We start from the raw sequence: 25,274 nt of genomic DNA on the forward strand, positions 1-25,274 counted from the left end.
CATAAGTGAGCTTCTGCTTTTTTCTAGTAACATCTACCATGCACATACTATAAAGCAATGCTACACAAACTAACAAAAACAAAATAGACCACTTAATTCCTGTATCAACTTTTTCATTTTTTTTTTAACTAACACAAGAAGAGAATTTGCACTGTGATCATTCCTTCCAACCTCTTGATTAAATTCTACTTAGCCAAACACGGGTAAGCTCCTCCCACTGAATATTAAGGGAAAATTTTAATATCTCTTTACATTCAATTTAGCCTTAGGAAGAGAGCTCTCAGACAAGTTTACGCAAGATAGCTATGTTCTGTTTTCTGGAAATTTTTAAAACTGGAAATGATAAATACTCTATTAGGTAAAACAGACACTGTCTTATACTTTGAATGCCTCATTTGACATGATTAAAACTTTTCCTGCATACACATCAAAGCACCTCCAGGACAACTAGGGGAAGTCGGTTATTTTTGATCCATGTTTCTTTGTGCAGAAACTTAGTATTACAAGGAAGTATTGAATGTAACTGTTTGCATACACACATGTAAATAAGCGTCTCTGAAGAAAATAAAACCTGTTAACCTCATCCTGTGCCCCTATGCTTTTACGGGATCTCCGAAAACTGTTTGCCCCTTTCTCAGCAACTCCACACTTCTCTAAAGTGCTGAGATTTTAGGAACAGCAGCTGTACTCACCTGTGTTAATTTCAAACCCAGGACGATTTCAGAAATAAATGAGGACTTTCATAATTTTGGGCAGCTTTTTCCTTTGAAGGGTGTTGCTCCTAAACAGAAAAGCCCAGCTACTTCTCAAACGCCTTCTCTGAGACTTTCAGCAGCACAAAAGACACTGACTCCAGGAGGAATCCACCTACAGTCCTCAAGCCCTCTTACAACCCTAAACATACCACATAAGCTTAAGGCACTTTTTTCATACATTGTGCCTCCTTCACCCTTCAGCCTTCTTGGACATAAGTGCTGATGTGGAAGGAGGAGGCTGTGATGATCCACGGTTGCTGTTGTAGGGCTTAGGGAAACACTGAACTGAGCCTAGCAGTCAGAACAGACAGCACTACAGTCAGGAGAGCACAAAATGTTTTACCTGTAGTCATGACTCTCAACAGTGCTGCTCTTCCTTTTGGTCTGAGCTCTTTTGTTTTCCTGAAATGAAATGTGTTAGTGCACTACATGGCAGTACTCAGGCATGCATTGGATTGATTTACTCTTAGGGGGAACTGGAGATGTTGTTTAAGGAAGCTCGTACAAGAGACCATGGGAGACGTGGAATTATTGTAGTAGAGGCAGAGAAATAACTGGATGTAAATCTGTAGAGAACCAGGATTCATTAGTTCTGTGCTCACAGAACTTCTCTTTATGCAGCTGCTCCTCTGATTCCAGAGCACATCTTTTCCTTCCTCAGCCTAACATTACCAGTCCTCACCTTGTATGCAGTGTCCTGCCAAAGCAAGAAAATCCTCAGCTCATGGAGGATAAAAGTTAAGCAACCATGCACGTAGTAAGACTCTTCCCTTCCAATCTGTGGTTCAGACCACTGCTAAAAGACAAAGATACATGACCTTGGTGCAATGCTTTCAGCCACTGAGCTCAGAGTATAGTAGTCCACCTGGGATTAGGCATTCTTCCATGTATTGCTAGTGTGCCTGTAGGGCCACACCTACTCCAAAAGCTAGAAACAGTGTTTGTTTGGGTTACATGGGAACATAAGAAAAGAGAGTACAAGCTAGTGCTTTTTCCCAGGGATTGTCACAGCTGTCTTGCTTGCTTGCTATCAGCCTGCTGGTGTAAACTCAAAAGGTACAAGAACAAGATACAAGAGGAGGATTTCTTCATGACAGAAATAAGTGCTTGTGATACAGATTAAGTACAAACACAGTATATTATTGATTACTGTGTCCCAATGAGCTGTTGTGACCACAGTTTTAAGAAAAAAAAGGCAGCTCTTGCCAAGAAATCATTTGTAAGGATGCTAAACCCAAGTGTGCACTAACTTTTAAGTAAAGAAAAACAAAAAGCATATCTTTTTATATCACTGTTTTGATGCTGTTTGCTACAGTCACAATGAGCTATAAAGTTCTTTCAAATTTTCCAGCACAAAGTCCTAATCTGAGGATATTCTAATGAAGCGAGACAAATGCTCAACACAAGAATAGCCTGGCATTTCTGCAATGAAATATGAAGCTAAGGCCAAATCCCAAGGTCAAGTTTTACAGGCAAAACTTTCAGAAACTCTGATGGCTGGTTGTGTAAATGAAGACATCACGCTTTGGCCTGTGACTGCTATCATGTGTGGAAAGCATTTTTCTTTTAGAGAAACAAAGCAATCTGCATAATCCTGGCAAATTGGGAAGGTAATTTTTGCACTTGCATCAAGCATTTTGTGCTGCAACTTCCTTAAGGTTATTTCAGGCAATTTTAAATGCACACCACCTCCAAGAAACAGTCTAACACTGAAGCCACTGTTATATTTGGCAGTGTGTGAAAGAAATTTAAGGTTTGTCTACTAGTTTTAATAAAATATGAAGATGTGTTCGCTTCAGGTTCAGAAAGCAGCATATCCATGTGGCAAATAAGAAATATTATCATCTGAAAGCTACTTTGCCTTCTTGCTCTATGCCTTTACATAGTACCTTCCATACATCTTTCCCCTCCCCAAAGGATTTTAAGGAAAAGTCTCTCCAGATGGCTGCCCTCTTCTGGATGGAATCAAAAATGTTTGATTATTTCCACATAGATAAAATGTAGTAGTCTGATTTTCAATGGAGGACAATTTAAATTTTTTCCTTGTGTCTGTGTAATCACAAAGGTTACACTATGCCAGAATGAGAACTATGAAATTCTAAGGGGCTGCTTCATAATTCTCTGCATAGTTAGCCAACCTTTTTTTAGAGTAGTTTTTAGCCAACTTACTTTTTTTTCCTGTATCTTATGAAATTTTTCACTTTTGTATTTCTTTCCTATGTTTATCAGTACTTCAAACACACTGTTGTTTCCTTGTAAAGCACTAATCCTCCTCCACAAACATAATGGGAAACATTTCCATATCTCTTTGTTGCTTAAGGTAAGCATGTTAAACACAGAATATTACAGCTGGAAGGATTCATATATGATCATTCCCTCTGCCCCAAGTCAGGGTCAAATATTTCTTTGCTACTCTAGATCAGTGTTTGGCTGACCCCTGTTAAAGACAGCTGATAATGGGAACTGCACAATTTTTGCAGGGAACCCAGTGCACTACTTCACCAGTTAACTATTAGTGTTCCTATAGATTTGTTTATAGACTCATGACATGAGTAAAGGACTCTAGAGGTGATTTTCAAAAGGATCCATTCATTAGCGAGCTCAGAGTTTCTTTCTGTGAGCTCTCATCTTTAAATTGAGTGCAAGGATTAAGATGCAAAGTAGAAACGCTGAAGACAAAACGTCCCTTAAAGAGGGTTTCAGTTCTTGACAGTGGAACCAGGAAGTTGGAGGTTTTTCTCGGTATTATGTATGCATAGTCATACAACCAGTGCATGCTTTGAAACTTTCACTGCACATCTGTGCATCACTGCATGGACTAGGCACCAAGCCAAAGGCTGAATTCCTACGAGTCCATGCAGCTCCCACACGTTTACAGCACTAGGACCCAGAGGGAGCTTAATTTCTGTGAGTCAGTGCAGCTAGCTGAGCCCTGAGAGCAGTGAATGAGGCTGGAAAGGCAGAGGGAATGTGAATGGCTCTTCTGGCTTGGGAAAGTGTCCACGGACTGGGGTGCTACAGACTACAAAACAGCTTGGACAGTCCTCCGGATTCCCTGTACCCCCGGCATCCAGTGATACTGCTCTGAGGTGAGTGACCCCACAACAGTCAGTTTTCACAAAGCAAGTAATGCGGCTGTTGCACCAGTTGTGGAAGTTTGGTATCTTCAAAATTAGCCAATGTGTTTTTGCTGTACAGTGATTTTCACTCTCTTGAGGAGGAGCAGATCAGATGTCTTTGAAATACGGAGTGCTCATTGCTTAAAAATAGCATTTGCAAGAAAAGCGTGGTCTAGTAAAACTGAAAATTGCGTCTACTAATGCAGGTTAAACTCCACGCACATCTGGAAGGTGTTCATAAAGTATTTGTGTTTAAGCTTAAAGCCTGAAAAACATCTTCAGTAAGAACAGCTTAATCTTAGAGAAACTAAGTATTCTTCTCATTCTTTTCATCCAGGTATATGAGAACTTAGATTTATTTGCACCATACAGCAATTATACCTATATGAAAATTCTTTACTGTCTTTGTTCTGAATATTAAGGCTTACTTAACACTTCCCTTTTTTTTTCTATGATAATTCTACTCTAGATAAGAACTCCTTTCTTTAATAATATAAATAAATAGGAATTCTGGTAAATCAAAGCACGACTGGCCCAAGGCAGAAACCTTTTAGCTATACGCAGAGCAGTAGTTCACTAGAGACTGTGTATCCTCTAGGATGTCCACTTGGAAAAGCTTACAAACTCCCTGCTGCCTGCCTGTTAGTGACAGGATGAAACTGACAATGTTTATTGATTTATTCCGGGTGATAACACTGTTTTATCTGATACACTACTCAGAGACAAAAATGGGGACCCCAGTCAGGGAGGCAGAGGGAATTTGTGTGCTGAGAACAAAAGTGTTTGTGCTTCAGTTGCTTTCTTCACTTTAAATTCTCCTTATATGCTCAAGAAGTTTTAGAAAAACAGCGAAAGTGAGCATGCTTGTCAGGCTGGTTTTTCCAAGTTGTCACAACTTCGAAGTTGCATTGTAACTGTTAGACAGATAATTTATGGGTGTTTTCATGCATTAGAGTATCACAATAAAGTCTTTTGGGCACTTTTTTTGCTAAGCCAAAATAAAATGTGACAATTATCTGCAAAAAGATAGAGAGGAAGCTAATTGCCTGTACATTCAAATTCTTTGCACTTCTGAGCTGTTTCAGATATTATGGAAAACAGGATTTTTAAAATAATGCTGACAACTACCATTTCAGACATTTGTCTGAAACTCAGCAGGTTACAATATTTTCTGCACTTTCACAAAGAGGTTAGAGTCATGGAATGAAGAACCAAATAAACTGGAGTGTTCACATGAGTATGATAAGAAAGATTTAGCCTTTAAATATATTAATGATTATTTTTATGAATCATTTTATAACAAATCTCAGCAAGGTCTGGAGAGGCGCCCTCCTGACAAATCTGTGCAGGAGAGTAATAGTGATTTCACATCTTGATCAATCCCAGCCACTCACCCTAAAGGCATCTGTCAGTCTCACAATAAGGTAGTAAAGAAAGTAACTGTGGCTTTCTTTTTTCTCATCCTCTTAGCTAAACAGTGTTCATTTTCCCAATCAAAACCTTAAATTATCTTTTCAGATGTCTTCATTTAAGTTCAGTAGGGAATGACAACGAGCACAAAGGATCATTCTAACCCATACGCTAAGTAAACAACTGTTATATAGAATAACTAGGCAGTCTATGTAATCACTGTTAAGATGTTAATTTAAAAAAACAGGTCAGAAAAATACCTAAGATACGTATTCAGATTAGCATTTTAAAGCGTAAAATGTCTGTCTTTAATGAGATACGTAGAACAAGGGTCAGATAGAACAAATTTAAAAACTATATTATTTCAATCAATAGAATAAGCCCCATAAATTCCCCTACTACTCCATGGCTTTGCCCATATAAAAATGTTCCTTTAAATGCAATTCTATTAATTGACTTTCTGTTTCTTTACGACATGTCTTTAGGGCTAACAGAATATTGAATACATATTAATTAGCATTAATTGAATTAAATTAAAGGCATGTGGAAAAAATACTGGTAATTTTAAGAAGTTTAAGATAATTCTGCTATTTTTTTAGTCTATATTTTAAGAACAAACTCTGCTGATAAAAAATAAAGGGTTAATAAAATTAATGCTTTCATACCAAAAGATTCAATATTCTAACACCAAAAGTCAATGCTGGATTGGCGGGTTTAGAAATATTTGTCTATCCTTCAAATCTCAGTCCAATAAAAGCTAGTGAAACTCAACTTCTTTCAAACCGGCTACAGCAATGATGACCTCTGCTGGCAACTGCCCTCTCATGAAAAGAAGTTTTAAGGGCTTATTCAGAAAGTTACCATGAACTAAAACATTTATTAGATCAGCTCATACACTTATAGAAACGTAAGATAACATCTCTTCCCATGAAACTTGCCTCACGGTAAAGAAAGTGAAAGGTGCATGTAACAATGCAACTACAACTGCATTTCTTTCACAGTAAGAAGGAAATTATCCCTATGCTGAATTTGACTTGAGCCCAGTCACAGAGGCCAGTGTATTTAAGAGCATTTCTATGACAGAAGCATCTCCCCCTCTGGGATAGATGTCCTATAGGATGTGTGTGGCTTGTTCTCCTGACGCAATGCCTTTTGTGCAGCTCTGCTGAATTCATTAAATATTTACCCGTGTGTGTATTTATACCAAAAATTATGTGGCCAAGCAAAGCAAAATCTTTTTTGCTGTTGCTAAGAGATCACAGTATCTTTTAATGTGAGTTATGTGCACTCCTACCTGCCCGGTTCCACTAATACTAAAGCTACGTAACTTAGTTGGTGGGAAGAAAATCTCAGACCCTCAATATAAACCTATACTGTCCCCGCATCCTGAATATTGCTTGTTCTAGTCACCATTTACATGTCAGAAAAAGAATAAAGTAAAACAAGAAAAGGTGCAGGATGATGAAAGCCCTGGAACATTTTCCATATTTAGAGAAACTACATACATGATGATTTCTAAGTCTGGAAAAGAGATAGCTGAGGAGGGGTATAATGAAGATATTTATAACCACAATTGTCCTTAAGATGTTTAAAAGCAAATGGCTGTTGTCTTATCTCCCAGTTCAAAAACTGAGGAGTGGGAAATAAAACTAGTAGGTGGCAAGTTCAAGGCAAACAAAAGAAGGTGGTTCCTCTCTCCATGCATAATTGAGCTATGGAATTCCTTTCCACGGGATATTGTAGTTTGCAGGGGTTCAGAAAATAATTAGACATACTAAAAGCAAAGACACTACCTGTGGCTCAGGAAATCTGTGATTCAAAAATGACTGCTGAGTGGGAGAGTACACCAAGGAGATGATAACCATAGGGTTGTGCTATTCGTACACCACTCCCTAAATATTATTAGCTACTACAGGAGACACAGTACTGACCTGGATGAACATCTGTTCTAGTACAGACACCCCAACCTTCTCCTCAGTGTTTTAGCCTGTCAAATACTTGACCTGTCCTAGCAAGAAAAAAGGTGACAATGTAATATTTACTATGGGTTGCTAGTTCACTTGTGAAAGAATGGCAATTCTGGCAAAACAAAAAGGTAAAGATAGCATTCCTTTTTTTTGTTGTTGTTCAAGAATTAGGTGTAGGCATGTGCTAATGTAAGTTTCCACTACGGAAAGCCATTAATGCTGAGATTTACAGCTATTCAGGCAAAGCAATGTCTAAATAGATTATGACTGAGATACTGGAGAAAGGCCTACAAAAGTACTGGCTGATCTTGTGAAATTCACTGAAATATATTGCAAATGGGAAAATACAATTCTATCTCATATTTTTGTGGCCTGTTTATCTGTGGAGATGACACCTTATTTGAAACTCATTATTGAACTCAAAACTTTTCTAACTGCTTTCACTAAAAATATTATACATACACCTAAGTAAAAAGTAGCATGGAAATATTCCATCATTAATTACACTGACAATAAACCTTTCACTTTGAGAACTGCATCACCCTGCAAAATGCAACAGTCCAGAGAATGGCAATGCAAACAGTGAAACCTGAATACCAAGAACCGCCAGCATATTCTGAGGTTGAAAGGCGGAGACGTGAGATGTCAACCTGACTTTGCTAACCTACCCCCAAGTGTAGCTGACTTGCTGTTGATGCATTAAATGTGTTTTTCGGCCTGTAGCATACATAAAGAGACACTACAATTATACAGAACTTCCTGTGTGTAAAAGTGGGATTTTGTGCCTACAAATTTTGCTTCTCTGAGATTATTAAGTACTTGCAAATGAGTTATGATGTACTAGAATGTTAACACCTGGCACTTGTACACAATTATGTGAACACGAAGAAGGGATGAAATCAAATTTAATGGATACACAAATGAAGACATAAGATGCTGACTGAATTGGCAGAGAGTTGGGAAGTCACTAAGGATATACAGAGTTGGCTACAGCAATTCACTAGTCAGCATGTCTCTGAATGCATTAGCTCCAAATGAAGCACACCCAGGTACACCACACTGCACAGCTGCTTTCATATGTTTAGAAGAATGAAAGACAGAAAGATACAGTACTTGACTATCTTCAGGCATAATGTCTGTATGGCTATATTCATGTGAAAGACATTTGGATTACACCATTACTGTACAGCAGGAGAAAATATGCAAAGCACTGCTCAATATTTTGAGCCTGTATACAGCTACTAAGATGAAAATTGCTGTATGCATGTAGAAATCAGGCCCTACATACATGTATACATGAACAAGACTTCTCTGGCATATTATCTAAATCCAAAATTAAAATGACTGCATGAAGTAGTTTGAAATAACATGCTTGATGGCTTGGCTGCCAGGCTTCTGTAGCATCCTTTGAATTTCCTGTGCCGTTGTTCAATGAATGAAACACCTTTGACTTTTCCTTATCTTGGAGGCAATGTCTATTTCCCAATAAAGAGCCTTTCTTCTTTTTTTCCTAGGCTCTTACATTTACAACAATGCTTTGAGATTTTATGGCATAGTAGTTGACACTATCAGATGACCCAAATCAAGATCTATCAGACTCACATTCTCTGTTGCTGGGATCAGTTTTATCATATGAACGAACATGGCTTCCACATTTCATAGTGGTGTTCCCCGGAAGAAACTGTGAGATGGTGACAACGCATAGCAAAAATCCTGAGGAATTGTGTGGCCTGGCAACCCAAACCCTAACACAGTCTCCCCTCAGTCTGACAGTCCCTACAAATACTTTCTGAACACAACTCTGATCGCTGTCAGAAATCGTACCTGCAGTAACCAGACCACTTGATGTAGTTGAAGACTTCTTTTGTACAGGGATTTTCTAAAACTGAACATTGAACACAAACCATTAAACTGATTCCAAAAAATCTTTCCCTACTTTATGTTCCTGGCTCCAAAATCAAATTTCGTGTTCCCGTAGGGTCCATAATAATGTGCTAATAAAAGATCAGATTCTGCTTGACTTGTTATGTATCAAAACTCCCATTGATTTCAGTGGAAAAAGATTCAAGCACAAAGACAGAAAAAAGTCAAATACAAGGTAAGACAATTTCCTTGACTTTGTTTTGGGTCTTGGTTTACATATTATTGACAAAATCATAATGAACATTTATGTTATGCAAACATGAAGCTCCTTCCAGTAATAAAATGAATGAAATGAATGAATAATGGATAAAATGAATCTGCTTCTTACACTCAGGCTTGGTCATTTATTTTGAACTGCCATACTTTTGAGAAATGTTGCTGTGTTAAAGAGTATGCGACAAAAATTGATTTAGCTCAGTTAGTTGTTAACTGCTCAGAAAACTAATAAAATAGTAGACTGTTTCTGACAGTTCTAACCTACAATGAGTAAATTAGCCCAGTATAAATACTGCTGGGAAGCAGTTTATGTCTTTGACAACTTCCTATTTGCTAGTCTAAACACTACTATTTTGATTTTTTCCCATTCTTAATTGTTTCATATTTTTCCCTCTGTATTGTATAGGTGTAAAGGTGACACAGATTTTCTTGTGGTCTGGTTCACTGATTTACTTTGATTGTCTTTATTTTGTTCTTTACACAACCATATGCGATCCAGGCTGTTAAAAAAAAAAGTTCTGAAATTTTTGTGATGGAAATTTGCCAAGCACCTCACTGCTATATATTAATTTGATTATGATATGTTTAACAGCTCTGGCTCACAGAATATGTGTTTTTCTATTTTGAAACATATCTTTTTTTTTTTAAGCCTTTATGTGCTGGATGATTCAGGTATGAAAAAAGACCTGTGTTTGTTCACAAAGAGATTTGCCCTGTGGTGAATGACACAGCCTGCATTTTCCAAAATGCATCATTTCCTGCCCGTTATTTCACGATCCTTTTGAGACGCCCTGTGTATCAGCCCCACACCAGCAAGGTGTTTCAGGCACGTGCATTACCACAGCCATACAAATCACTCATTTGAACTATTCACGGCTTAACACATTTCAAGAACAACTCACAATTCTGATGAACATAACTATAAATTCAGCCCTACTTAGGAACTGTACTTCCACTAAGCATGAAAACGATTACACTGTGGCCTTTAGGGAGGGTCAGCAGGGCATGTCAGCTGCAGTGGGTCAGTAGGCAAGAATTAACTGTCAAGCTGTGCAAGCATGGATGTCTTTTGACACTGCAGCTGTCCATATCATTAATTTACTGGCGCTTTCATATTTCAGACTGAAAATTAACAGTTCTACACAGCAGCCTTTCAACAATGGTATTTTCCCTCATTAATAATGGGCAAGGGGGCATAGAACAGCCATCTCCAAAAATGTACACATTTTTCATCTTTTTCACGTGTATGAAGCAAACTTTCTAACTGCAATTGATGGACTGCTACAGTTTGCAGGCAGCTGCTGCTCATAGATTTGTGACTTCATAGGACAACTTGCTTTAGGGCAGGATGATCTACAACAGAAAGGCCAATTTTTTTTTTTCAAAAGCAGCTGCTAATTTCCAGTTGCACTGTATTTGTGTGTCGTATTTAGGACCCACTTAGCAGGTTCTGAAGCATTTGAAAATCAATGTAGAGTTTGGGAGCGCAACAGCTTTGGAAATTTGATCCCAGGAACTGAAAATAGGGCATTTAAAAACTGAGATACCCACAAATAATGTGTTCTATAAGGCACTTGCTAAGAGAAGTACGCTAACTTACATTGCATTGCATATCAGCTTCCACTTGCATTTCTGGAAGTCCCTAGGAAACAAACCATACATGCTGCTTTTGTGTTTAAATTTGTGTCCATTTGTTCCTAAGGTTTCAGTAAGTTAGAAACAAACAAAAGAAATGCTTTCTAATAATTCACATTTAGTATAGTTTCATACTCCATTCAAATTTTACTGCTGTTTATCTCTACAGAGCTCAAGGAATCAAGTACACCATGAGTGTGAAGTGCTCAAAACCTATGAGACAATACACATGCATGTAATCTTAGGGGGATATAAATGTTCTGAATTACATTAACACATTAATGCTTTTGAACTAAATATGCATGTGGATATAGGGATTGTTGCTTTTACTTTGTGCAGCTACATTTCATTAAATTTGAGTGATTTTCAGATTCTCTAGAAAGACAATGGATTCCCAAGTAATCACTGACTTTATTCTGTTTTGTACTAATATATCAAGGTTCCATAGGTTTGCTTGGTTATAACTTCAGTAACCCAAGTATAGTCTTATTTCACTTCCATTTTCTACCAGACGCCTTGCTGGAGAATGATGTTGCACACATGCCCCACATGAATAAAGGGAGTACTCCCTACTGTCTACCTTGCACACTGACAGTGGTTAACAGTTTGCACTGCAAAAGATACAGCTTTCTATCTGAATTAAGAAAATCTCTTAAGAGACTTTTGTGGTCAATGGGTATATGCTCCTTATGTACCAGTAAGAGAACAGGAAATTCCACATCCAAAATTAATAACATAGCAGGTATCTTAAGTTTTTCATAGCTTTGTCTTTTTTTGTGTGTGCTAGTACCTTATGAACACAAGTAGAATTATGGATACCACCTACAGCATCATGTTTGACAAGTTTGTTCAGATTGCTGATACAAGAAAATGCCACATTTGTATACTTTGTTTGTTTCTGATCGCCTAAGAATTCTTAAGTAGCAGGAAAAATAAATGCAGTTACATTTTCTTTTTTTTTTTTTTTTTCTAATTATTGCTACCATCTTCACACATCTAGAAAAGGACTAAGCTTTGTATTGGACATTCAACATGGAAAATACTTCAAAGTGACAAACATAAATACATTTTTGTTAAAAAAAGGGTATACAGAACAAATTAAGCTAGCCAGTTATACAGGGTTCCCTGAGAGGAAGATGGCCTTTAAATATTGAAAAGTGTAGAATCAAAGAATAAATCAAATTGGAAGAGACCTCAGGAGGTCATCTGCCCAGCTTCCTGCTCAAAGAAGCATTTATGTACCATTTACTAGAGGACTGGGATTGGGTAGTCAGTAACAAGCAGCAAACTTTCTGCAATATTATTTTCTTGGATAGATGTTACCAATGCAGAATTCTGGGGATGAGCAGAGTACACAGCCATACAGCATCTCTTTAAGGAACTCAGAACCAAGGAACAGCATTATGGGTGACATTCAGTCTTCTAGGTAAGACTCACTCCTGGCTCCACTGATGAAGGGTGATGTCCATGTAATTATGACCTGTATTTATTATTGTTTTGACACCTACAAGGTTTTCCATATGAGAAGCCACCCATTCTTTCTCTCATTACTCAGTTTGGGGGTTTGTTTTAGGGGTTTCTTTTTTGCTTTTCCTTTCCAGCTAGCTGCAGTTCACCGTCATCAGCTTTGGTACTTTCTCTTTTTATCATATATTGCCTTTGACCAAGAGTTCGGGTTAAGTGCTTCCATCATCTATAAAAAAGATATCCTTTCACTGGCTAGATTCTTCCCTCACTATTTGGCTGCTGTACTGGGGACTAGGCCCAAGTCTTCTTTTTGGACTTAAGCAAAACAGTAGAAGTCCAAAGGGGCTGAAAATCATGGGCAGATTCAGAAGGTTCAGATGCTTGGTGCCTCTCCTGCTACAAAAGCTAAGTGCATCAAAGGGAACCACCTGATGAAAGGTTCAGTAACAACAGAAAGCAGTTGTTTGCTGCAGAACTCCTAGTCACAAGGTATTTTGCTTCTAAAAATATAAATGGATTCAAGGAATAGCTAGACAGGTATGTGGAAGGGAAATATACTGAAGATTTTAAACACACAGAAAACCCCTCTGACACAGAAAGCTGCTCATCCAGACACTGCTGAAAGATAGGAGAGTGGTTGGAAAAGTACCACTATATGCTTATCTTGCTCTTAGACACTTCCTTAAGGATCTTTTATTTGCCTCTGTCAGAGACAGGATCGACAAGATGAGCCTTTCATGCAGTCCAGCACAGTCATTCTTATGTAGTGATAGTATGTTAAAGGAGTTCTCTTTAATGGGGAACAAGTTGATCATTCTTTCTTCTGATCATAGTGTTAGCAATTTTATTCATTTCCCTCAACAAAACTGATTGTACTACCTGCAGTTCTTACCTGGAAGTAAAGAGTACACAAACTGTGTCAGGAGAAATAAATAAGTACAGAGAGAAATCTGTCTCTTTATCCTGTTTTAACTCTTTTTATTGTGGGTACAGCATGGAGCCAGTTATTTTTCAATCAATTATCTAACATTCATTCAAGGTTGTTTTATACTCACTTCTTCCCATAATAAAGACTCCAGCCCTGTAAATAAGGCTGGTATTCTTTGTTAATCTATGGATGGCCTTCCTCGATATTCCTACCACATACTGGCTGTTTCATAACATGTGTCATTTGCTTATGCTCGGTTTACTAAGCAATCCATAATGCTCTATGAAAAGTTTTTTCCTCTTCTTTGTTTGTCATACTTTTCATATTTACATTAACTGCAAATATTATTTGTTGCTGCAGGTCACAGACACACATGTTAAATAGTTTAGGGTCTACCCTTCTCTGTTCCTCTGGGTTTGTATTTTTACTTCAGTCCCTTCACTGTATTAAAACAAGCAGTAGAATAAGCAGCAAAAATAATGAAACCTTGCTTTCTGTGGTGGTGAGAGTTTCTGGTGTCTACTAAATTTGCAAGCATCTGTGAGGTTTCAACAACTTTTAGGACATACAGGTGCACATGCCTGCCCTAACATAAATTCTCTAATCAAATGGACCTCTAACACCATAGCTTTTATTTTGGTCAGGACCTCTACCTATCCTGCATTTTCATCAAACTTGTAGAAACATATCATCTTTAACATATTATCTTTATGTAGAAACCTATTAGCTTTAAAACTTCTAACCTTCTGCCAGATGTGATTGACACTCAACAATTTCAAGGGTCATTGGGTCAAGGGTTCACAAGACAGTGTCATTTCACAAGTGTCATTTCTGTATTAAAACAGACTAAAAACAGGTGATGCTCTTTGTTGAACTCAGTTTGAAGTGTATGCAGCAACCGAAAACTGTGTACTCAGTTATGCATTGCATTTGTGTGGTAGCTTGTGTTTTATTTACAGAAATGTCAAGCCACAGAAACTAGGCAGGCTTTTATTTTCCCTGTGAAGAATCCTCTCCATTCCTCTCCTTGTTATTGGTGTTTCTTATCAATGCTATAAATATTCAACATCTATGGTTTTGTTCTGCCTAGATCCAAACCCTCCCTGCCCCAGTCATTCTTGCCAAAGCTTCCTCTCATCATTTTCTCAGGCACATGCTGTAAACAGAAGAGTGCAAAGGTTCGCTGCTCAGCCTCACATTCCAGGACACTTTATATATGCCAAAGTGTGAGTTTCTGGCTTTGCCAAAGCATGCAGAATCACACGCATTAGAAGGACTTTGATCCGTGAGCTCTCCCTAGATGTGCGTTCCTGCACTGTAAACGGCCTTTGTGAAACAGACTAGTGTTGTGAAGGACTGTACTAAAGACCACTGTTTTTCTCTGTGTGTTTTGAGAGAGAAAAGCATGTGGCCCTCTCCTTCTCATTTCTCCCATTCCCTTTTTTCTATTAGAAAGCTATTTAATGAACTGTAGAATTTCTTACCTTTGTTCAATATTTCAAATTTAAAAAAAAAATTCAAGTAATTTGATTTCAGTCTTCAGCACTTGACCCATGATCATGCCATCACTTGAAAATGAAAGAAAATACTTTCAAAGAAAATAACACCTTTCCAATGCCACAGAAAAACTGATTTAATATTGTTGGCCAGATTTATAGTTCATCTCTCTATCTTTGAAATAGAACAAATTTGCAAAACCTCATTTCCAAATGACATATATTTAAAATCTGACATTGTGCACAGAAACTAGGTACACACCTAATCATCAAAACTTGCCCCTGGTTTTCATTTTAAGCAGGCAGAAAATTATCTTGTAAGGTGTACAACTTGATTATCTGCTTTGAACGTAATATTAATCAAAAAAAAACCACAGAAAAGTGGAAATATGCTAAATGCAAACATAATAGGCCTCTTTAAACAGATTTTTAAGTCAGAAACCTGCTAGGCATACATTATTTAAAAACAAACAAACAAACAAAAAAACCAAAAAACCCAAAACTTTTTTTTCTGGTGTTAGACAATCTAACTTGTCATGTATTCACCACCTGATGAAAATTGGAGTAAAAATAGGCAAATACCTAAGACAAATCTATTCCTAATGCCATGATTATGACAACAATCTGTGGAGTCCCACTCCTCAACAGCACTTAGGATTTTCATACTATAGATCACATCTGGCAACAAACATCATCTTTTGTCTCTTTCCACTATATGCTCATGCATACTACCTTCCTTCCAAATCAGAATAAAATTGCTTTCATGTAACTATTATGATTGTTCCTGACAATTGATTCAACAGACAAAAGCACTTACAAATAATACTGTAATAAATACAACGAGGTGCACATCAGATATCCAGACAAAGGAAATACGTGGTTACATACAGTGTGAAGTGATATAATAACAGTGAATTTCAAATACATCAGGTTATTTGAACTAATTAATATTGGCACACAAAACATGGAAATACAGATTTGAAATCAAACTTTTCTTGATGCTTTTTGTGGAGCTAGAGAACATGTAGAGTCCAGACATGACATGCTGTCCTGCCTGCAGAAGAGTGCCAAACACTTTGTGAATGTGTTCACTTGGCACTTCACCTACTGTGCAAATCCATACATTTCATAAAGGATGCAGTTTCTATTTTTCATTATGGGAAAATATTTTTAGGTATTCTGTTCAGGCAGTTGTTCTCATTCTGTCCTGCACACTGCTGAGTGATCCACACTAAACTGAAATACAAACTAGAGTCATAATTACATAGGGAAAGGATTATGCATTTTATTATGCTTCCTCTATTGTGACTAATGACTAGACAACAGAAACAAAAACCATTATCAGACAGCTCATATGTATCACCAGCAGGTTCCCAGCAGACCATAGGTTGTAGGTGCAGTATATAAGCTTTGGAGTAAATGTGCCTAGATTCTTTACAAAATCTAGGGTTGAACATAAAGGTAGAAGAAAAACCAATTTTTGGTTTACGTTACCCAGCACAGAACACCAGAACTGAAAATTAGTTTTATACTCTGAGTGAGTTAGGTCCAGTGTGAATTTGGAATGAGAATTTATATCCCTTCCCACCTTTCCCACTCATATGGGGGATCTCCACATTACCTGTCTTAGAAGCAATGCAGCATGGACTCATGGTAAAGCACAAAGTAGAGGAAACAGAACTGAACTCCAAAGAAGAGGTCTGACAAAACCCTTTAACCTCCTTCTCCTATTTCCTTCAGCTTTATTTCACTTTTCTCCCAGCAATGCCACCATTCAACAAATCATAAAATAAAAAGGAAAAGGAAGAATCTTCCATTTCCAGCATTTGTGTTGAGTGAAGCCTTATCAGCATGAGATAAATTTATCATCTTGATCCACTGAAAAAAAAACCAAGAAAGAAGAGTAATTGCTTACTTTGTAATAATTGATCTTACCTAAGGTTCTACCACCTGCTTTGCACAGTCTGTGCTACATAGTATAGTACAGCCAGATGAGAAAAATGTTTAATCCAGGTGCATGATTTGCAGCCAGATGTCTGTGTTGTAACTTTTAGCTTTATATGATCAGTAATTAAAGAAGACTACTGTGTCATATTGTATTAGGCCACAAAATTATTATGAATACATTAACTGTGACATCGTGTTAAGGTGTTAAGTGTGCTTGGAATTTCCGATATTACAAATGTGATGGAATAGCTTCATATGACAAATATCAAATATTCATCAAAGCAAGCAGCCAGTAAAATTGTGCAACCATGTGGGTGCAGGAAGAAACATGATTCATTTACAGATGTGCTGATGATAAATTCTTCATCATTGCATGCAACCTGGGGCACATCAGGAACCAGACAAAAAACAACCACCATTATTTTCAACCAGGCAAACTCTTGGAAAAAAATTGACATAACCTGTCTTCAGCTCTATTTGAAACAAATTTTGCTAGATGTAAGAAACAATCCCTATAGAAATATTCTTTTGGGATTAATTCTCTAAAAATAATAACTGAAAAACCTACTGACTTAACTCTAAAATACCCCATTTCCCTTTCAGGTGTGATTTTTGCTGCTAGTAGTAATACTTGCAAGAGGTTGGCAAATATTTATCTTTCTAAAAGCTTCTAAAAACTTGTTTTAATTCCTAGAGTGTCTGCAAATTATCTGTCCCAGAAACAAAGCAGCATTGCAGCACTGTTCAGAAAGAAGAATACGAGAGAGGGCAGGTGTTCCAGTCTATGTTCCAGTCTGTTAATCTGTATGTTAAAGTGTAAACTAATGTAAACCTGTAAAATAGAAATAAAGTTCTTCTACTTGGAGGGAGCCCTAGTGAAAATCTTCAAATTATTGCAAAGAACAATACAAGTTTTCAGAAAGCAATTAACTCCTTGACTGAGAATATTCCTACTTTTTATTTTATCTAAAACTCATGGGTGATATTTTGAAACATTTGATTGAACTCAGTCACTCAGTCTTGATTATGGTTTAGCATTGCCCTCTGTGTGGGCCAATCCGTAGGGAATGCCATTCATACCAACACTGAAGTAGAGCAGGATGACTCAGCTGATTAATCAGCTTGCTTTTTTTTTTATTAAGAAGCAAGTATTTGCCTTCCCCAACTGCTAAAGTGATCACTGTCAAGCTCATGTCTTAACTCACAGAGTTTTGGTCACCCCTGACTCATATTCAAAGAGAAGGAAAGTAACCTGTAACCTATGATCTGTTACAGAGCTATATGACTGATGAACACAGATAGCAATACTGCACCCAGTGTTTTCTGTTCACCCCAAAGTCCTTGTCATTTGGGGGAGAAATGTTTCCGTTCCTGCTGCTTTCTGCTCAAGATTTGTCCCTGGTTTGGAACCAACCATAAACCCAGGGTTTATGGGTTCTGACAGCATTATCAATTGCTATCTATACAAGTAGCTACTGAAACCAGAGCATCTGTATTTTGCTAAATAAATCTAGCCACTTCCTTAGCTAGAACATAGCACAGAATCTGCATATGAGCCATGTCTCTAATTTCCAATCCAAAAATTTGCTGAATTTATTAACCAAGTTAATGAAAGAAAAAAAAAAGCTACTTGTAAAAATCTTAAGTAAACATGGAGCTTTTTTTCTTTTCATACATTAATAGGTAAATCACAACAGAAACACAGTCAGCAAAGTATGTTATCATTGTCATGAAATGCCTACAACGCAAATGGACTTAATGACAAAGTTAAACAAATCTCAGTTAAAGGCACAATGATTCTTGACAGACAAAAACATCACTCTCCCAGCTCCCCACTAAGTAGGTCTCCAGAAAGGTTGCCAACTACAGGGAACTGTTTAGAAAGTTAATGACAGTAAAAATGGGATTCACTGGGGACTGTAATCCTGACTCCAGTAAGCATTGCCAGAGGCCTGACATGAAGAAACAAGTACTATTTCAAGCAGACTGCAAAGCCAAGGGAAAGATTAACATCCATCAGAATAAGCTACAGATGAGATTCTTATTGATCCCTGAGCGTCACAAGAATTTAGAAGGGCTAAAAGGAAATTCAAAGAACATAATCACCTATCTGTAGATTTGGTTTGTAAATTTAAAATACCTTTCCCTACATCTCAGCTATGTATTTTCAAGTTGCTGTGTGTGATATAGCTCAATGTTACAAGGCAGAAGAGGTATTTCTTCCAACTTATTCACTGTCAAGCTTAAGTCTTGTACTAAAAGTAGGGACAGGGAGCAGTTTTGTTGCTGTAGCTAGCATTACTGTTACTAGCCTCCAAGCCATTGATTTTCATGTTTAGGCTATACTGCTGTGGATTTTGTTTCTGCCTTATCCATGTCTATCCCTATTAACAAGATTAAGACTTTACCTACATTCTTCTAATTAAAGTGCTGTAATTCTGGGAAGAGATTCCAAGTCTTCTTTTAGCAGGGTAATCAGCGTATCTGTGAGTTCAAGTTACCATTTTTTAACATCAAAGTTTGCACACAGCACTCTTCCATGCAGGCCATGACTCTTTATCCACACTGCTTTGAATAACACGCTCCATTTTGTAGTACTGGTATCAACAGCATTTGCATACCATAGCTAGCTGCAGTGCTGCCTCAAGCCGATGAGTTTACAGGTTTTGGAACTGCCATCCTTCTCAGCAGTTTAAGTAACCAAAGGCTTTTCATATCTAGTCATGCTACGAACATATGTGCATTTGCTCGCAACATTTTTCCCTTACTAAACTGGAAAAAGCATGATCTAAACTTCAAGTTGCATTGTACCTACCAGCTGTACCCGTAGGTTCTCACTCATACAGCAAGTTACCATTCCACAACTTTCAGAAGTACCTCTTCCCACTCCAACTCCTTCCCCTATATCTTCTATAAGGTATGTGATACAGTACTAAAATAAGTTTTTGTTTAATCAGCTTCTGCAAGATTGTTTTGATGAATGTAGGATGAGAAAACTTGTTACAGCAGTTTAACCATCCCAGTTCCAAGAGTTCACACATTCAATCTATTAATTGTTCTCACAATGGAAATGGAAAAAACGTTCATACCTAATATAATAAAAGACAGCAAGGAAAATAACATGCTGGTAAACACAGTAACAGTAATCTTCTAATCCTGGCCTACTTTTACTAGAATTCCCACATTTCAAACTCTGCATACCAGGGAAGTCAGTGAACCCCACAGAAAGTTGAAGTGTGAACAGCGTAAAGATGTGCAACGACACCAGCGATTAGTATTGCTTTGCAATTTAGGCATTCAGATTTATTCAGACCTAGAACAAGGCCAAAGAGAGCTCTAGAAAGTGGCAGAAACATGCAAGTGCACAATTAAAAGGAAAGAGATGTGTCTTCCCCATTATACTTTTTGACTGTAGCAAAAAATGCATTTATCAACCAGATGATGCCAGGAAACAGATAAGAACCCTGCAAATGTTCCTAACGCAAGTGTGTTGCCAAATGCAGATTTATAAGAATTGTTGAGGCTGACAGGTTAGTCCAACTCCCTGTCTCCTATTCTTAAGCAGAGGTTGCTGAAGCCTGAACTTCATTTAAACTTCCTTGCACTTTGTTCTTTGCTTAAAGTATTCCCATGCGTAAGGGAGTGAACAAGACGAGAAAGGATCCGATCTTTTCTTTACAAACACTTTTCTGTTTAACAGTCCTTTTGCACAGAATAACTGTGTGATCAGGAGAACTGTTCAAAGACACAAGCTTTTATTTCAGAGACAGCTGCGGACTCCCAGCAAGGGAGGACATCTTGCACTTCGTATGATCATTCACTTCTCTGCATATTACACTGATCACCGTTCAAGCTTTGTGTGAGGTAAGGATGTTGCAGAGTGGTCAGGCTCCAGAGGCTGCTGGTTCAAGATCCAGACAAACCCCTTCCCACATTTAAGTTTCACTTTAAATTTCATTTCACCTTAAATGTCTGGGTGGGGAAGAAAAACCTCCTATCTTAAAACATTCACACCAGCTGCCTCCTCTCAAACTCTGACATAATGCAAAGACAGAAAACTCCTACTCGCCCACTGCTCACTGGGTCTGCGCCCAGAAGCCCACACTAGCTAAAATATGGACCCAGTTCAAACTATCTTTGCTCTCTGGGAGCATTAGTCGGATTTTTTATGCAGCAGCTGCCTGACACATTCAGGATGCTGGGAGCTTTGCACAGTGCGGAAGTTTGGACTGTATTTTTCTGGCCTCATAGGTTTAGTGTCAGGGTCTCAACTACAGCAGAGCTGAGATTCTCAGAGCATAGGAATGGAGCAATCTCCTAAATCAAGTCACTGTATTTACTTAGTACAAGGAAATGCAGTTTGAATTAGTTTTTCTGAATATGTATTTTGTTGCTAATGTACAGAATCCACTACATTTTGTTACTACCCCTCTTTATGGTTGCCAGCAGTTGTCTAGCATTGCAACTGTGCAAGTCACTGTGCAATGGGTTAATACAGCAATGAGTAAATACCTTCCACAGAAGATGAAAGCCAAGATGCTTAAGATGACAAGAGGTCCAATGTGCACTGCAGCGAAGATTGGGTAGGGCAGCAGCTCTGAGGCAGCCGGTCTCAATATGTGAAAGGAGAAGTCAGGGAGACCTGCAAATAAAGGATAGGACAGAGTCAAAAAGCATGTGGAGTGACAGCACTTGGAGCTGGAGAGGAAACAAAAAAGAGTATGTCAAGACTTAAGCATGACCAGGGGCAGGACTAAGTTTCACAGAATATGAGATTTTACCAGCAGGAATATACTGCTTGGTCCTTGAGTGTGCTGCCCAGCAAATCATTACCAAATCACTACAACTGTTGCACAGAACAGCTGTTCTATTTAGTCAGGGAATGCACAGGTCCAGCCCTGATGGAATGATTTAGTGCAAGTGCATATCATGTGTGTTTGTTGCTGTACCACTTAGTCATAGTAGCAGTCACGGGCTGGACTTGGTGATGGTAAGCCCATTCTCCTACTGCTTTTTAATCCATTCATTCCATAAAGAAAGTTGCAAAAAAAGATTATGGTAAAAAGAGAAGGAACCGGTACAAACACACGCTTGTTTTTCTACCACTTGAAGCACACGCACACACAAAAATATAACAAACAAATAAGGACAATAAGGCAAACAAAACAGTGTGAAGAAATAGGATCTGTTTCCCAAACATCCCGAACACTTATGCAGATCAGCTTTGCAACAGTTTAATCTGCTGCCAATTAATCAAGACAATCTTCTCGGCTGAAAACAGTTCAGAACAGAAAACTTACAGGAAAAAAAATGTAGGTATGGAGCATTTTGCATAATGTCAACATGTTTACACAGAAACCAAGTACAAACATATGAATTATGAATGCACATGCGTAAAAATTCCAGCAGCACCACAGTTTACAAAACAGCTCTGTCTCTTCATAGAAAATGATGTAGCATCATTGCTTCTGAAGTGCTAGAACTCGAAGATGAAATCCTATTTGCTTGTTTCCTTTTTCTGATCATGTCCATATGAGCCAAAGTATTAGAACAAATGGCTTCAAGGTCTAAGCAATAGTAAGAACCTCCTGTTTTTCTTGGTAAACTACCCTAGATGTCAGGAGACTCTTATTTCTCCTGCAAGAACTACTTGTGCTTCCAGAGAACGTTACAACAGTTACACAGATGATACTGCAATCTGATAACTCTTTCAGTGTTTCTGTGTTTTACTTTGTTTTATTTGGCGGTGTTTCCAGATTTTTTTGTGGACAGCTCTACTACAGACCCTGTTCTTAGGAGATTTTACCCTTTCATTTCAAAATTGCACCAGATTTAAAAGGGTCTTGCTGTGCAGAGAAGGAAAACCCATTTTTCCACCTCTTTAGTAACTTTCAAATTATTTGCTTAGTTTAGATGGCAAAACCCACCATACTTCACATCTCTGTAGTGGAGTACTTACAAATTCTAAGGAAATTGTTTTCAACACAAATTAAATTGGAAAGGCAGGTGGAGTACAAGAGTTTGAGCATCACTACATCTTTACAAACTTCAGAACCAGCTCAGGCTTTGCAATGAGACGATATACAAATATCTGCCCAAATCTTTGCATGTCACCTCATGTATAGCAGGACACAGCTCACTGCTCTCCATTGCTTATATCCAGTAGTCATCTAGAAATTACATACTTCTCAAATTTACAGGATATGTCGAAGAGTATAGAAGTCAAATCACTAATGAGCAACTGCCCAATTACTTAGGATTTTTTATACATTTAATTCCACTTGGGGCATGTTGATTTAAAGAAAAATATTAACATTTTAAGCTAACTAAAAGTATTATTCCCATACCTTATGTGGACTTTTAACAAAATAAATTAAATGTAGTAACAATAAGGTAGGCACAGAATGAATCTGACTGCTGTGGGGTCAATACCCATTTTCAACTGCAAAGAAAATAAGGAATTCGATTTCTAAAGCTCTCATTTGAGTTTGCTTGTCACAATTTCCATATTGTCATGTAAAGTAAATCACCGGAGAGGGAATTCAATCACTAAGAAGGTAATTGAATTTCATAGGTCTCATGAAGGTAAAATAGATTTAGAAATAGGAAGGAATATCCTAGAAGTTTAAAAAAAAAATTTAAAAAAAAGGGGCACAGGAGAAAAGGAACATAGCTACTGCTAGGCAAGAATCCTATGTTCTCCAAGTTCTTCACTTGCTACAGAAGTCATTTCTACTGATAGACCATAAGCTAGTGGCGAGGCCCATTTGATTAAGCGCTTGTAAAATGTCTTGACATTTTTGGATGGAAAATCCTACATATGCAAAGTAATACTCTGTTTCAGTATTGACTCTTTCTCCACTATCTCAGAAATCTCTGAAGAACACAAGAGCATCTCCATTTCATAAGGTGGAAGTTTTATTTTGCAATCCTTTGTCTATATCCTTAAGGGTTTTTTTTTAATGGAAAAAAAACCCCAATATGTCATTTTGAACTGCTCCAGCTACAAAATTTTATCAAGTGCAGCCAGATCCTCATCTTCAGTAGAACATACATTTTAACGTTCTCTCAACTCTAGCCTTCTTTGCTGCATCCTTCCTATATTCTGACTTGCCAAGTACAGACACCTTCAACCTCCCTTTTGTATTTTCAGAATTCCTGCCCCACTAAAATACTGTTGAGGCTTTTAAAATAGTTATAAAAGCACTGGAAGATTTGTAGAAGATAAAATTCCTTTTTGATGTAAAGAATGACTAGAAAAGGAAAGCCTGAAACACACCAGCATCAAGTATCAAAAGTCATGAGGATCCTGGCCATAATTTCTGGATGCTCTTTGTACTTACATAATGTTCTTTTCCAAATTCAAGATCTAGAGAAACATTACAGATGATGGAACCTATCTCTGGGAATCTGATCATGACACACCAGCTCATTTTTATTTTCTACCTCATTTTTGGAGTCATCACATTTTATCCATTACACTACAATACATGTCCAGTCGCTAAAAATCTCATTTGTTTCAAATTTCTTTGTACAGAAAAGTGAAAAAGGATAACAAAAATGAAAATTATGAGCTTGAAAAAAAATTAAACGCTAACATTGCTGTTAGGATTCAGCTGGTTCTTATTAATCAGGGTTTGGACAAGAATCAGGCTTTATATTCCCTCCTGAATAGCTGGAATAAGATCACTAGTTGGAAAAGTTTACTGGCCCTTAAAGATACTGTATTTTTCTGCCTTAACTACTTTTGGCTGTAAGATGGGATAGTAACATTGTAGTCTGATTGCCGTCATACTTTCTTTTCCCAGATGAATTCCAGTTTGATTTTAGTAGTTTCATAAAGTCTGAAATTCCCATTCTTTCATTTCTAGTCATTTTGTATTGGAAACCTCAGGTCCAAATACAGCAAGCTAGACACTTGGCAGAACCAGCTCAAGATCCATTTGGGAAAGGTGTAGAGGGAGAGAAGGACAGGCTGTGTACCCTCATGCATTTCTTTTGGACTCGCTGTTTTAAGCAGCAACTAGGGAACAACTCCACTTCTTGTGTTTGGACAGGAACTGTGAGTCAGCAGCAATCTTTCATGCTCGCTGGTAGTTGGGTAGGCTGGAGGCATCTGTTTCCATAGACCTCAAAGGCATCCAACTTTATATAGGTGGGATGGATTAATCCCATTTTTGCTGCAGTAGTTTTCCTGTCAGTGTCTGAGATCCTTTAGTCACTCCTTTGTGTCAATGAATTAGGATTTATGAACCCCTGGAGTCCTATTTTATATATATATACACACACACAGTTATATATATATACACTTATATATAATATATATATTATATATACAGTATATATATTATATACACAGTGTGTGTGTGTATATATATATATACACACAGTTTGAAGTCTATATTGAAAGT

The 25,274-nt window shown here is 37.6% G+C and overlaps 1 protein-coding gene across 4 annotated transcripts in view; it reads left to right on the top strand.

Annotated features, from left to right (window-relative positions):
* The first annotated feature begins 3,536 nt into the window (after positions 1-3,536).
* Positions 3,537-25,274, top strand: part of NGF (nerve growth factor) — a 35,016-nt gene continuing 13,278 nt past the window's right edge. The window contains exons 1-2 of one of the 4 annotated variants that reach the window (XM_069770599.1): positions 3,538-3,844; positions 9,230-9,349. The gene's annotated coding sequence lies outside the window, so the exon portion shown is untranslated. Of the gene's footprint in view, positions 3,845-9,229; positions 9,350-12,341; positions 12,452-25,274 lie in introns of all 4 variants that reach the window. The other 3 variants (XM_069770600.1, XM_069770601.1, XM_069770598.1) reach the window with 3 other exon arrangements.

This window comes from Haliaeetus albicilla, chromosome 26 (genome assembly GCF_947461875.1).
Source record: "Haliaeetus albicilla chromosome 26, bHalAlb1.1, whole genome shotgun sequence".
In the NCBI taxonomy this organism is placed as follows: Eukaryota; Metazoa; Chordata; class Aves; order Accipitriformes; family Accipitridae; genus Haliaeetus; species Haliaeetus albicilla.